Here is a 14,182-nt window from a genome sequence, read left to right as displayed (position 1 = left end):
AAGTTGTTCGTTAAAACACGAAACGTGGGATAAAAACAGGGGTTCCAAGAGGGATAGTGTGGCGCTCTCCAAACCCGGGTTAGACGTTTGGGGTCCACAACGCACACACACCATATATAAACCTGTTTATATAATAACAATATATGCAATGACCCTACTTACCATATCCACGGATCGCAACAGTTCAAAGTATATCCACAAGCCACAATCTTATTTATTACAAATGTACCAAATCCCAAATTTATTTATCTTACATCTGAAGTCAAGCTTTATTACAAACTTTTAACACATACTAAGCCACACAGCTTCCACTAGCTCATTCCATTTCAACCTGAAAACCTAGCTTGCGCACTCGACTGGGGATCCTCGCCACCACCAGTTTCCTTTTTAACTGGAAAATAACATAAACAGATTCGCAAGAGTGAGCTAACTAGCTCAGCAAGTCATAATGACAGTCACTGAGTTTATTAACGATCAATTGAAAAGATATAAGGAATCAAGTTTCCTGATAACAATGGTTAGAATTGGATATTCACTTTCATTTTTAAAAACCAAGGTTAGGCTGCTGATCAGTCACACACTAACCCCGAGCAAGGCTCTCAGCTTTGCTCTATATACTGGATCCAAGGCACACATTGGCCTATCATGACCACGAATCTGGTCCGACCATGAATCTGATCCATATTTAAACACAATCCAATTCTATAATAGAAACATGATAAACAATGTAATTCAATAAACAGAATCATAAACAACATTTATCTTGAAGCATAAGGTGATTCACAATACCATGAAGGTATAACATGAAGATTGACTTTCAATCCAGGGAAAGAATCAGAATGTAGAAGACCGAGGTTTCAAATGTTACAAGAAATGGTCTTATGTTATACAAGGCATAAAGGTTCGTGTGTTAAGCAATCTCAAATTAAGAATCAGTATGTGATAGATATGTATTTGTGGACTAGTATCATATATGTGTGGTTCATATCCAAGAATTCAATAATCAATGGTTTACAAGAATTCAGGCTTGCGGCTCAAGATCAATAAGAATCAGGGTTTAGAGTTAAGTACTTCAGAGTACTTGCAATATAGAACAAGAACTATTGGGAATAATTGCAATATAATGAAGAGAGTTCAAAAGTACTTGCAATACATTACCAGAGAGATCAGAAGCACTTGCCTTATCAATCTTGTTAGGTCACACACACTGTAGAAGGGGGTTGAATACAGTGTTTAGCACAATCAAATCGAATATAAGAACTCAAGTAACAGAAAACATATTTTATTCAACACAATAAACTCTGTTACAATATGGAACTGTCCTCTCTCAGTGATGAATAAATTATCACGAGAGCTGCTAGGGTTACAAAGAATAGTAACTTCGATAATGATAATACTTATAGTGTAAACCCTATGCCTGTGTTTATATACTACACAGTTACAAGATAAATTCTAATTGATATGGAATATAATTCTGCTTCCTAAAATATATCAACTAGTTATCTTTTCTTCCAAGTATTCTATTCTTCATAGAATTCTTTCTTCATGCATAATTCTTTCAGTCTTAGTCTCGATCTTCTTTCCTTTCAATCAGCCGCCTGTCTTATCTGAAAGTCATCTTAAGTCCTGATATTATCTCCTGATAAATATCTTCTGATCACTTAAGTTCTGATAACTTAATTTCTGTCTTCAGTATAAGTGCTGATTTCCAGTTAAGTACTGATTTGTCCTGTTAAGTAAGATCTGAAAATAAAACACAAATCATATTACACATGACATTATCAAATATATCTAAAAATCTCCCCCAACTTGTAAATTAGCATAATATACAAGTTCAACAGATATTTGATGATGTCAAAAACATTAAGTACAAATGCATGAGAATTTGACTAGATAACTACAATTTACAGTCCTTTCAGCTTTACCATCTTAAACTTCTGATAACAGCTTCAGTCTGTATACACTTCAGAATTTAAGCAGTTGTAGATCTTTGATCTTTGACTTGACTTCAATTTCTGATCTCTTTGATATCAGGAGTTGTTCTGAGATAGTTTTTCAACAAACATCTCTCAACATATTCAAGTTCATTAACCATCATCCTTTTAGCATTTATCAATTCAGCTGTATCTTCTCCAGTTTGAAAAATAGCTGCTCTGAGATCATTTATCTTAGCTTTTCTTATCTCCTGATCTAGTCTGATCAGATATGCCTTGTCAGACTCTAGATTGAATTCCATAGCTTTGTAACCCAGAAAAGTAGTTATAATCTTAGCAGAGTTAGGCTTCATTTCGACAATATCACCTTTGTGATCTCTGTACTTGGGACAGTATGTGCTGTCAGACTTTACAGAATAAAGCTTCTTCTGTCTTTGAATTTGAGACTTTAAATACCCTGCAGCACTATCTGTTAATCTGTCTTTCACTTGAAGTAGGAATAGAACATGTTCCAGTTCCTCAAAATACTTCAGTGGTATAGCATTCTGCTTAATCTGGTATACCCTTCCATCTGTCATAAAATATAACAAGATATGTTCTTTCAAAAAAGTATGGTAAACCATTTGTACAGATTCAAGTCGATTCAATCTTTCAGGAGTTGCTCCAACACTTGGTTCACTTAAGGAAGTCGGATCATTGGTAGTGTTATGTACTCTTATTTCATCAGAACTACACAACCCAGATTTATCTCTTGCTTCCTTTCCTGTAACAACTCTTACTTCAAAATCACTTGTTGCAGTCTTTAAAGGTTGAGTCTGTTTAGCTTTGGTGAATCATGGTAGGAGTATCTTTGAAGGTTTAACATGAGCAATGTCAGAGGTTTCCTTTTCCTTATCTTCTGATATCAAGCCAACTTGAACTATGCAGAGGTTGCTTGCTTCACTGTCATATCAGAACTTACTATATCTTGACTTTGAACAATATGAGCCATGTCAGAGGTTGTTTGAAAAATCTTCTTTTGCATCAGAGTAAGATTAGCATCTTCTTCATCATCAATTATTTCTTCATCCATAACTGGCATATAAACCTTTACAGGTTCATCAACTTTTTCTTTGCCCTTGGACCTTGGATCAATTTCCACTTGTGATTTGGCTTTGGGTGCCTCAGAACTTGTTCTTTCCTTTATCACAATACCCTTAGGCTTTGGAAATTTCTTTTCAATAACATAAGTTTTAGATTTTGTCTTGACACCTTCTGCTTTGAGTCTAGCTTCTTCTTCCTTTAGACTCTCAAAGTCCATTCCTGGATTTTCTTTAAGAAATAACTGTTTTGAAATTTCTTCATCAAGTTCCAGATGTTCACCAGAACTTATCCTTTTACCAGTATCAGAACTTATTCTTCTCCCAGTATCAGAACTTGTTCCTCGACTTGTAATTCTAGCTTTACTTGATGAAAATCCTTTGCCTTGACCTTGACCTCTACCCTTGTTAGAGTTTCCCTGGTCATCATTTCCATCATCCTTTCCTTTCAGTGTCTGAATAGATTTGCATTTGGACTTAATCACTTTCTCCCCCTTTTTGGCATCAGCAGGTAAAAGAATAGAGACAAGCAATTCCACTGAGGATTGGATCTCATTGAGTTAATTTTGATGAGAAGCTTGATTCTTCAGAATTTCTTCAATTTGAGTTTGTTGCTTCTCCTGAGTTTTCTCAATGTAGGCAATTATGTCAAAGGCTGGCTTGAAAATTCTGTTCTTTTCAAGTTTCACATTCATATCTTGCTGGTCAAAGTTTCTTGAATTTTATTCACCTTGGCATGAGTTGTTGAGTGTTGACCCTGAAGGTGCCTAGTACTCAATGCAGTAACTCTCAGCTGTGCCTTGAAATCATCATTTATCAGCATTTCATCAGCTTTTGCCAGATGCTCAGCAAGAATCTTTTCAGAAGGAACAAAACTAACTGTGTTCCATTCCTTAGTCCACTCCTTTCCTCTAGGAGTTTCACTCCAAGGTACCGGTGCTTCCCCTATAACAAACTTTTTAACTAATTCAGCTTTAGTAATTGTTTGTTGAGGTGCATGTCCTGATGGACCAGCTGCATCAACATCTAAATTAGCAGCAGTTTCACCAGTAATTTCTTCATTAGCAGCATCAGAACTTGTAGTGCCTGCAGTATCAGCATCCTCGGATAAAACAACAGTATGAGAGGCTATAGAGGCTTCATCATCATCCTCTAAATTCTGATCTGCAGCCAGGTTCTGATCAACATCCAAAATTGATGTTGTTGGTGGAGTGAGTTGAATTGGTGGAGCTTCCAAGTACAAAACTTCAGGCACAATCAAGTTATGAATATCAATTTCAGCACTTTTACCTGGTTCTTCAGTATGTACTGGATCAACTATAGGTGACATATGAGGTGTAGGAATTTTGTCTTGAGCAGTTTCATGTTGTGCAGAAGGAAGTGATTCGATAACAATTGGTTCTGTTGAGATCAGAGATTCCTGATCCCATTCCTTAGCTGGTTCCACTACATCTGAATATGACTCAACTATGTCCCTATGAGCTCTCTGTTTCTTTAATTTCTTCAAAGGTGGAGACACTGTATGAGCTTTATCATCAGATTTTAACTTTCTAAGCCTTTTGAGGGGCCTAGAACTCCTAGTTACAGTATCTTTCTGGGAAGAAACCTTCTCAGCTTCTACAACAACAGGTTCTGATATGGGAACCTGTTCCTCAGTATCTGATTTACTTAATTTACAAACACTTAGCACCTGGCACCATGTGAACAGTCAATAAACGGTTAGAAAAAGAGTTAATGGGCACGTAAAATAAGCAATAATTACCGTGCACATGCAGTTTTTCAGGACATACACGTTAACCACTAATTCATAATGATTATGACTGTTTTATCTTACATTAACCAATATTCTGTAAAAATATTATCGTTCAAGTAATGACCAAAAATAAACCAAGTAAATAAATACTGCCATGTCAGCATCAGAACTTGATTATTATCAGGATTTAAAAGTCATCAGAATATGGCTCCTTAACTCGAAAAGTGAATGTGTATTCCTGTAATTCTTCACACAAATACTGATATGGTTTCATCAGAACTTAATCATAAGAACTTCCATCAGAACTTGTCCTCAGAATTTATGCAATCTGACACATAAACTGTTCATCTAAAATAACATTTATCACCACAGTAATTTTCATCATTTATATGGAGTGTATGTGTGTGCATTAAGCTAAATATCAGACAAAGAGTAAAGTCTGATTCACTTCAGTACATCTTAGAAATAAGGTATAACTGAGAACTTTACTCAAAATCTGTCATTATTCTGAAGTCTACTTTAGAATGAGTTCATGCATGAGTCCACCTCAACTGTTTTGTGCTCATTTTATGCATTTTTTGAAATTCCATTTTACAGTGGCTTCTCAGTGTAAGTGAGTCACGACTGCTTATCAGAATTTATGCTGCTATCAGAGTATTTCTCCAGTAATCATAGAGTGTGAAAAGTCACCAAGAAAATTTTATTTTGCTTTTCTAATGCATATTACTTAATACTAGCAGTGCACTTGGGTCTTCCCTTCCACATTTTTACTCTAGATCTCAAAGGAGTACCTGATTTTTATTTCTTTTCTTTTCTTTTTCTTTTGATAAGTGAGGCTTATCAACACTTAGTACATCCACCAGATTTACTAACATCAGAACTTAACAGATAAGAAGCATTATTCTAGTTTTTGACTTAGTAATAAGATACACAAAGTAAACTTAACTAAGCTCAATATCAGAATTTGCTTGTGTTAAAAGTTTTCCACATAAACAATTACTTCAAACATGGGATCTTTAGTATATTAAAGACTACTAGTTCAACATCTAGCACAATTATCCTCATTGGATTGAATAGTCACATAAACATTCATATCACTATTAGAGTTTAGAAATTCACATCAGACAACAATCAACACTTGAGCAAATTTTCAATTTAAGCACATAATACACAAAGATAGTAATATCTGTAAATACTGATCATAAAGTCTGATGTATCAGAACATAAACTAAGCAGATTTAGAGAAAGAACCTGAAACCATTCCAAATTCATTTACCAATCTTGTAAAAGTAGCTTCACACAGTGGTTTTATGAAGATATCTGCTAGTTGTTGATCTGTGGGAACAAAATGCAATTTCACTGTACCTTCATTCACATATTCCCTTATGAAGTTGTACCTAATGATGACGTGCTTTGTCATTGAGTGTTGAACTGGATTACCTGTCATAGCAATAGCACTTTGATTATCACAGTAAATAGGGATTTTAGAAAATTCTAACCCATAATCCAGTAACTGATTCTTCATCCAAAGAATCTGTGCACAACAGCTTCCTGTAACAATGTATTCTGCTTCTACAGTTCATGTGGAAATTGACTTCTGTTTCTTGCTAAACCAAGAAACCAATCTGGCTCCAAGAAATTGGCAGCTTCCACTTGTGCTTTTCCTGTCAATTTTGCATCCTGCAAAATCTGCATGTGAGTAACCTATTAGCTTAAAGTCTGATTCTCTAGAATACCAAAATCCCAGATTAGCTGTACCCTTAAGGTACTTGAAAATTCTTTTCACAACTGTTAAGTGAGGTTCTCTTGGATCTGCTTGAAATCTTGCACCAAGACAGGTAGCATACATGATATCAGGTCTACTTGCAGTTAGATAGAGTAGAGAGCCAATCATACCTCCGTAATCAATAATATCTATTGATTTACTAGTATCCTTATCCAACTTTGTTGCAGTGGCCATAGGAGTGGATGCACTTGAACAATCCTGCATTCCAAATTTCTTCAACAAATTTCTGGTGTACTTAGATTGACAAATAAAAGTTCCTTCTTCATTCTGTTTGACTTGAAGGCCCAGAAAATAGTTAATTTCTCCCATCATACTCATTTGATATCTTGACTGCATCAGCATGGCAAACTTCTTACAAAGTCTGTCATTTGTAGAACCAAAAATGATATCATCAACATATATTTACACCAAAAGTAAGTCCTTTCCATGGTTGAGGTAGAACAATATTTTGTCAATAGTCCCTCTGTTAAATCCACTTTCTAGAAGAAACTGAGTTAATGTCTCATACCATGCTATTGGAGCTTGCTTAAGGCCATAAAGTGCTTTATCAAGCCTGTAGACATGATTGGGAAATTTGGGATCTACAAAGCCTGGAGGTTGTTCAACATATACCTCTTCTTCCAATTCTCCATTGAGAAAAACACTTTTCACATCCATTTGAAAGACTTTAAACTTCTTGTGAGCAGCATAAGCCAAAAATATTCTTATGGCTTCTAATCTAGCAACTGGTGCAAATGTTTCATCATAATCAATTCCCTCCTGTTGAGAGTATCCTTTTGCAACCAGCCTTGCTTTGTTCCTTGTAATTATGCCATCACTTTCAGTTTTGTTTCTGAACACCCACTTTGTACCAACAACAGACCTGTTCTTTGGTCTTGGCACTAGGGTCCATACTTTATTTCTTTCAAATTCATTTAACTCTTCTTGCATTGCCTGCACCCAATCAGCATCTTGAAGTGCTTCTTCCACTTTCTTTGGTTCAGTCTGAGAAGGAAAAGAATGATAGAGGCATTCATTTGATGTAGCTGTTCTAGTTCTGACACCTGCATCAGGATTTCCAATAATTAAGTCAGGTGTATGTGCTTTAATCCACTTCCTTGCAGATGGAAGGTTTTCTCTAGAACTGGATGCTCCCCCATGATCCATGTTGTCTCCATCAACATTTTCTGATGCTCCCCTTAAAATTATGCTCTCTGAGTTGGATCCTTCAAAATTTGAGTTTCCAGAAATATCAGAACATGAGTTTCCAGAATTATCAGAACTTGGCCCATCAGAACTTGAAGAGCCTGTTATGGGTTCTGATGCTTCTTGAGATGTGGTTGTATCTTCAGTATGCTCCCCCTGCACAGGTGCATCTTCTTTTGGCGTAGCCACCACAGTTTGAATGACATCAGAGTTTAATCCATCAGAGTTTGCAGTATCAGGTTTTAGACTGTCAGGAGTTATAGAATCAGAATTTAAAGCTTCATTTTCAAATCTCAGCTGATCATGATCATTGAAATCTTCAAGTCCAGTAATCTTCTTATCATCAAAAGAGACATTGATAGATTCCATGACAACCCTTGTTCTTAAATTGTAGACTCTGAAGGCTTTTGTGAAAAGTGGATATCCAACAAAAATTCCTTCATTAGCTTTTAGATCAAATTTGGATAGTTGTTCAGGATGAGTCTTAAGAACAAAACACTTGCATCCAAATACATGAAAATACTTCAGATTTGGCTTCTTTTTCTTCACCATCTCATATGGTGTTTTTCCATGCTTGTTGATAAGTGTTGAATTCTGAGTAAAACAAGCAATCTGCAAAGTTTCAGCCCAAAAGTAGGTTGGCAACTTTGCTTCATCAAGCATAGTTCGTGCAGCTTCAATAAGAGTTATATTCTTTCTTTCAACAACTCCATTTTGCTGTGGAGTTCCAGGAGCAGAAAATTTCTGCTTTATTCCATGGTTTTTGCAGAACTCTTCCATGATCAAGTTCTTGAACTCAGTGCCATTATCACTTCTTATGATCTTCACAGAATCTTTGACCAATTTATCCAGTTTTTTGACATGATCAATCAAGATAGATACAGTTTCACTTTTTGTGTGCAAGAAATACACCCATGTGTATCTGGTGAACTCATTCAGTATGACCATAACATATTTCTTCTTTGCAATAGACATGACATTCACTGGACCAAATAGATCAATATGTAGTAGGTGATAAGGCTCAAGAATTGATGATTCAGTCTTGCTTTTGAATGAAGATTTTCTTTTTTTTGCCTTCTGACATGAATCACAAAGACCATCAGGAGCAAATACTGATTTTGGCAAACCTCTCACAAGATCTTTCTTGACAAGTTCATTTATATTGTTAAAATTTAAATGAGAGAGTTTCTTGTGCCAATCCCAGCTTTCTTCAATTGATGCTCTACTCAACAGACAAATTGCAGAACCATCGGTACTTGTTGAAAGCTTGGCTTCATAAATGTTACCATGCCTGCAGATTTGCTTACAACTTCACAGTGTTCTTCAAAGAAATCCACATGATAACCTCTGTCACAGATTTGACTCACACTCAGCATATAGTGTTTAAGTCCTGAGACCAGAGCTACTTTTTCAATGATGACATTCCCAAGATTGATATTGCCATATCTCAGAGTTTTTCCAATGTTGCCATCTCCATAAGAAACACCTGGGCCAGCTTTCTCCACAAAGTCTGATAGCCGGGCTTTATTTCCAGTCATATGTCCTAAACATCCACTGTCCAGAACTAGGATGTTATTCATGTTGCCCTGCAATCACAAAGACCACTAATGATTAGTTTTAAGGACCCAGACTTGCTTGGATCCTTTGGCCTTTTTAAGTTTGTTAACATTTACAACGGATTTAGCTTCAGAGTTTATGTTAACAGTTTTTTATCAGAATTTGCAATATCAGACTTTGCATCAGAACTTATACTAGAAGGAATAATGCTAACTTTCTTTACAGAAGGTTTTATTTGATAATAATCATAGTACAAACTATGATATTCCTTACAAGTATAAATGGAATGCCATAAACTACCGCAATGAAAATAAGGATTTTGTGGCTTATATCTAACAGACTGACTCTTAATTCCTGACTTTGAAGGTAAGGAGTTTATGTTCTTATTCTTCCTGCAAAAAGAAGCCAGATGGTTAGAGTTTCCACAGTTATGACATATTTTTCTAGGAGCATTAGGAACATGCTTATAATTGTTACTTTTGTTCACACCTTCCTTTCCATTCCTATTTTTCCTAAGTGGTTTTACCTTGTTTACATTCTTAACATCTTTCAGCTTATGTTTAAGCTGCTTCTTAGTCATTAAGCCTATGTTAACTTCAGTTGGCTTATCCTGTTTAGGTTTGTCAGAAGTTACTTCCTCCTTAACTTCTGATTTCTTAATATCAGACTTTACGGTTACAAACTTAACAGGATTTACCTTTGGTTTTTGTTTAACAACTATTGGCTCAGTTTCTACAGTTCTCTTACTGTTCTTATCATCTCCATAACCTAAGCCCTCTTTCCAGTTTAAGAATATCCTGAGTTGCTTTACCAGAGTTAGTCCAAGTCCTGATAATCTCTCTTTCCTTTTCTAACTCAGTTTTTAGAGATTCATTCATCTTTAACACTTCATCCCTAACATAAAAGGCATCATCTCTATCTTTCTGAGTTTGATGGAACATGACTAACTCTTTTTCTAAATAATCATTCCTCTTTTTATAAGCAAGATATTCAGAAGTTAATCTTTCACATGTTAAAGTTTGATCTTTATAACTAATGAACATGGTTTTAAGATATCTTCTCAACTCAGTAATATCATCAGTATGAAAGGCATAAGTAGTTTGAGGTACCTTTAAGTCAGCAGTATCAGAACTGCTATCAGCATTTGCCATCAATGCATAGTTTTCCTCGTCCTCAGAATCTGAAGCATCTGACCAGCTTTTCTTCTTTGTGACAAGAGCCTTGCCTTTGTCACTCTTCCCTTTTCTACAATCAGGAGATATGTGGCCTTTCTCACCACAGTTGTAACATTTAACATTTGAGTAATCTCCTCTGTCAGACTTTCCTCCTTTGCCTTCAGATTTTCTGAAACCTTTCTTTTCAGAACTTGCACCTTTCCTGGAAAACTTCTTTCCTCTTCTGAATTTCCTGTATGCAATCTTTGTGATTCCTTTTACCATAAGAGCACAAAGCTTCATCATCTCTTCATCAGGGTCTATCTCAGATATACTTTCAGTTTCTGAGTCATCATCACTATCAGAACTTGATGACTCAGTATCAGACTTTGTGATGAGAGCTTTTCCTTTGCCTTTCTTTGAGGCAGCAACTTTGGGACTTTCCTCCTCAGACACAAAATCAATTGTCCTTGACTTTCTTCCATTCCTCTTGCTTCTTTGTTCATCTCAAGTTCACGAGTCTTGAGCATCCCATAAATTTCATCAAGAGTTGTTTCGTCAAGATTATAGTTGTCTCTTATCATTGTGGCCTTCAAATCCCATCTTTCAGGAAGTGCTAACAGGAATTTAAGATTTGAATCTTCAATATCATACTCTTTGTCAACTAGTGACAAATCATTCAAGAGTTTGACAATTCTGTCATATAAATCAGTTAATGACTCATCAGGCTTTGAGTCAAAGTGCTCATATTCTTGAGTGAGTATAGTCTTCCTGTTCTTCTTGATTGAATCAGTTCCCTGAAACCTTGTTTCCAAAGCATCCCATATCTCTTTTGCAGTCTTGTATTGAATTACCATGTTTGACATGACATTATCAATGACACTATGCAGAAAGTGTCTTACCTTTGCATCCTTTGCAATCGATGAGATATCTTCAGCAGTGTAATCACTTTTCTCCTTTGGTACAGACTTTTCTGGTTGACCTGCAACTTCCACAAAGAGTTTGGTTGGCATATGTGGTCCTTCATTAATCATGTCGAGATATTCTGGATTTGTAGCTTCCAGAAATATAGCCATCTTCACTTTCCATATGGAATACTCAGAAGGTTTCAACATGGGAACTCTTATAGTCTCATATCGACTATGGGTTATGGTTTTTGGAGGTTCTTCAGTTTTCGTGGGCTTGGTTGGAGTTTCTTCTTCAGACATGATTGTTTTTGGATCTTAAACTGTTTGTGTGTTAACAGATAGCTCTGATACCACTTGTTAGGTCACACACACTGTAGAAGGGGGTTGAATACAGTGTTTAGCACAATCAAATCGAATATAAGAACTCAAGTAACAGAAAACAGATTTTATTCAACACAATAAACTCTGTTACAATATGGAACTGTCCTCTCTCAGTGATGAACAAATTATCACAAGAGCTGCTAGGGTTACAAAGAATAATAACTTTGATAATGATAACACTTATAGTATAAACCCTATGCCTGTGTTTATATACTACACAGTTACAAGATAAATTCTAATTGATATGGAATATAATTCTGCTTTCTAAAATATATCAACTAGTTATCTTTTCTTCCAAGTATTCTATTCTTCATAGAATTCTTTCTTCATGCATAATTCTTTCTGTCTTAGTCTCGATCTTCTTTTCTTTCAATCAGCCGTCTGTCTTATCTGAAAGTCATTTTAAGTCCTGATATTATCTCCTGATAAATATCTTCTGATCACTTAAGTTCTGATAACTTAAGTTCTGTCTTCAGTATAAGTGTTGATTTCCAGTTAAGTACTGATTTGTCCTGTTAAGTAAGATCTGAAAACTAAACACAAATCATATCACACATGACATTATCAAATATATCTAACAAATCCGCTTTTACTTTACTAACACTTATCAGTTGGTTCCCACTCACTGACCACTTATTTTCCCTTTCTACGTCTCGCTTCCTTCCCTTTCTACGTCTCGCTTCCTCTGTTAGACATCACATATACTTATCAATTCTACTTCTCATCTCATTCTATTCGATACAAGCTTCTATCTACCCTTCGTTTCACCCAAATCCGACGTACGGATTAAAAGTTACAGCAAAAATAGTCACACAATACACGTATAGTCATATTATACAGCATCGGATCACATATAACACATAGCACGTAAAATTTTCAATTAAAATATTTTTTCAAAGAAGATTCGGGGTTAAAATGATTTTCTAGGTATTTAATATGAATTTTTTAATATTTTTTGGAATTTAAACGGGACTCCGAATCAATTTATAATTAAATGACAGGGTTTGAACACCCGAATCTGACTTTAAAATAATTTTATAGTAATTATCGAGCCTTGAAAATAATTTAATATAATATTTTAAAGCTCGAAACTATTTTTCGGAATTTTTAAATCCAAATAAATAATTAAATCTAATTAAATAATCAATTAAAATTAATTAATAACTAATTAAATTAATTAATCAATTAATATTTAAATTAATTGACTAATTTAATAATTAATTATCAACTAAAATTAATTAATTAAGATTTATTTTTGAATTAAAAATAATTTTCAGAATTAAAAATATTGATTCTTTTAATTTAAAAACAATTTTCTAAAAATAAAATAATAACAGAATATCATTTTTGTAAGTTTTATAAACAGAATTCTAATATTTATAAAGTTTCAAAACAACAGGGACTAATCTGTAAGCTTTTACAAACTACGGGGGTAGAAATTGTAGTTTCACCCCCTCCTTCTTCTCCACCATGGCCGACCAGAACTCAATGGCCGCCGTCATGGATCTTTTCCGGCGGCCGGAAATTCTCCAGAACCTCACCAAAATCTGCATATTTCAAAAGCTAATTACCAGGAACTCTACCGTGCAAACAAAATCAGCAAACACTTAACGAATAGGCCGGAATTTGTTCGAGAAAAATACGCCGCCGTTCGAGCTCGATTTTTCGGCGAGCTTCTACGGTTAACCTCCGATCAAACCACTAGTACCAATCGAATCCTTGAACAACGATCTATAATTTGATGTACTCAATTTAAACTAATAACCCCTAACACAAAAACGCCTAAAAATCAATTAAGAACATTCAAAGCTATAAACCCTAATTTTTCAATCCGAGAATTAAACATTAATTTGAACATGTTATTGAACTCTAAATTAGTCATATAATATACCAAAATGATCAGGAAGAAAAGATCTACATGATTCAAGCATCAAATCACACAAACAACATCAAGAACAAAAATTCATATTTTAATTCTTAAATAATTCTAATTAAAATAAATAAATAAGAAAATCACCTTGATTTCTGCACTACAATGGTTGATTGATTCAGAAAGAACTTTTTGAGAGCTTCGATTTGATATATGGCACGCTCGAATCAGAGTTCGATAACGCCTTCGAATTCTCGTTTGATTATGAAGAACGCGACGTTTAATTAGGGTTTTCTCTATATTTTACTGGATTTTACTGTCTGATTATGATTATACCAATAAAATGAAATATGAAAAGGGCTATTTATATTTATGGAATATTAGTACATTTTGGATCGAAAAATAAGTTGCTTAGCCACTAAGTAACCGCAAAAATGATCCGATCGGATAAAGTTTTGCATAAACATCATCCTGTTTTGGATAAGCATTAAAAGTTTTGGATAATTATCAAAACCGGGCTTTTTATAAAACGCTTGTACGAAGATAATGTTATCGAAAAGGGTTATCGTATCGAA

Source organism: Apium graveolens, chromosome 9 (genome assembly GCF_009905375.1).
Source record: "Apium graveolens cultivar Ventura chromosome 9, ASM990537v1, whole genome shotgun sequence".
Taxonomy (NCBI): domain Eukaryota; kingdom Viridiplantae; phylum Streptophyta; class Magnoliopsida; order Apiales; family Apiaceae; genus Apium; species Apium graveolens.
Note: the sequence above shows the minus strand (reverse complement) of the source record.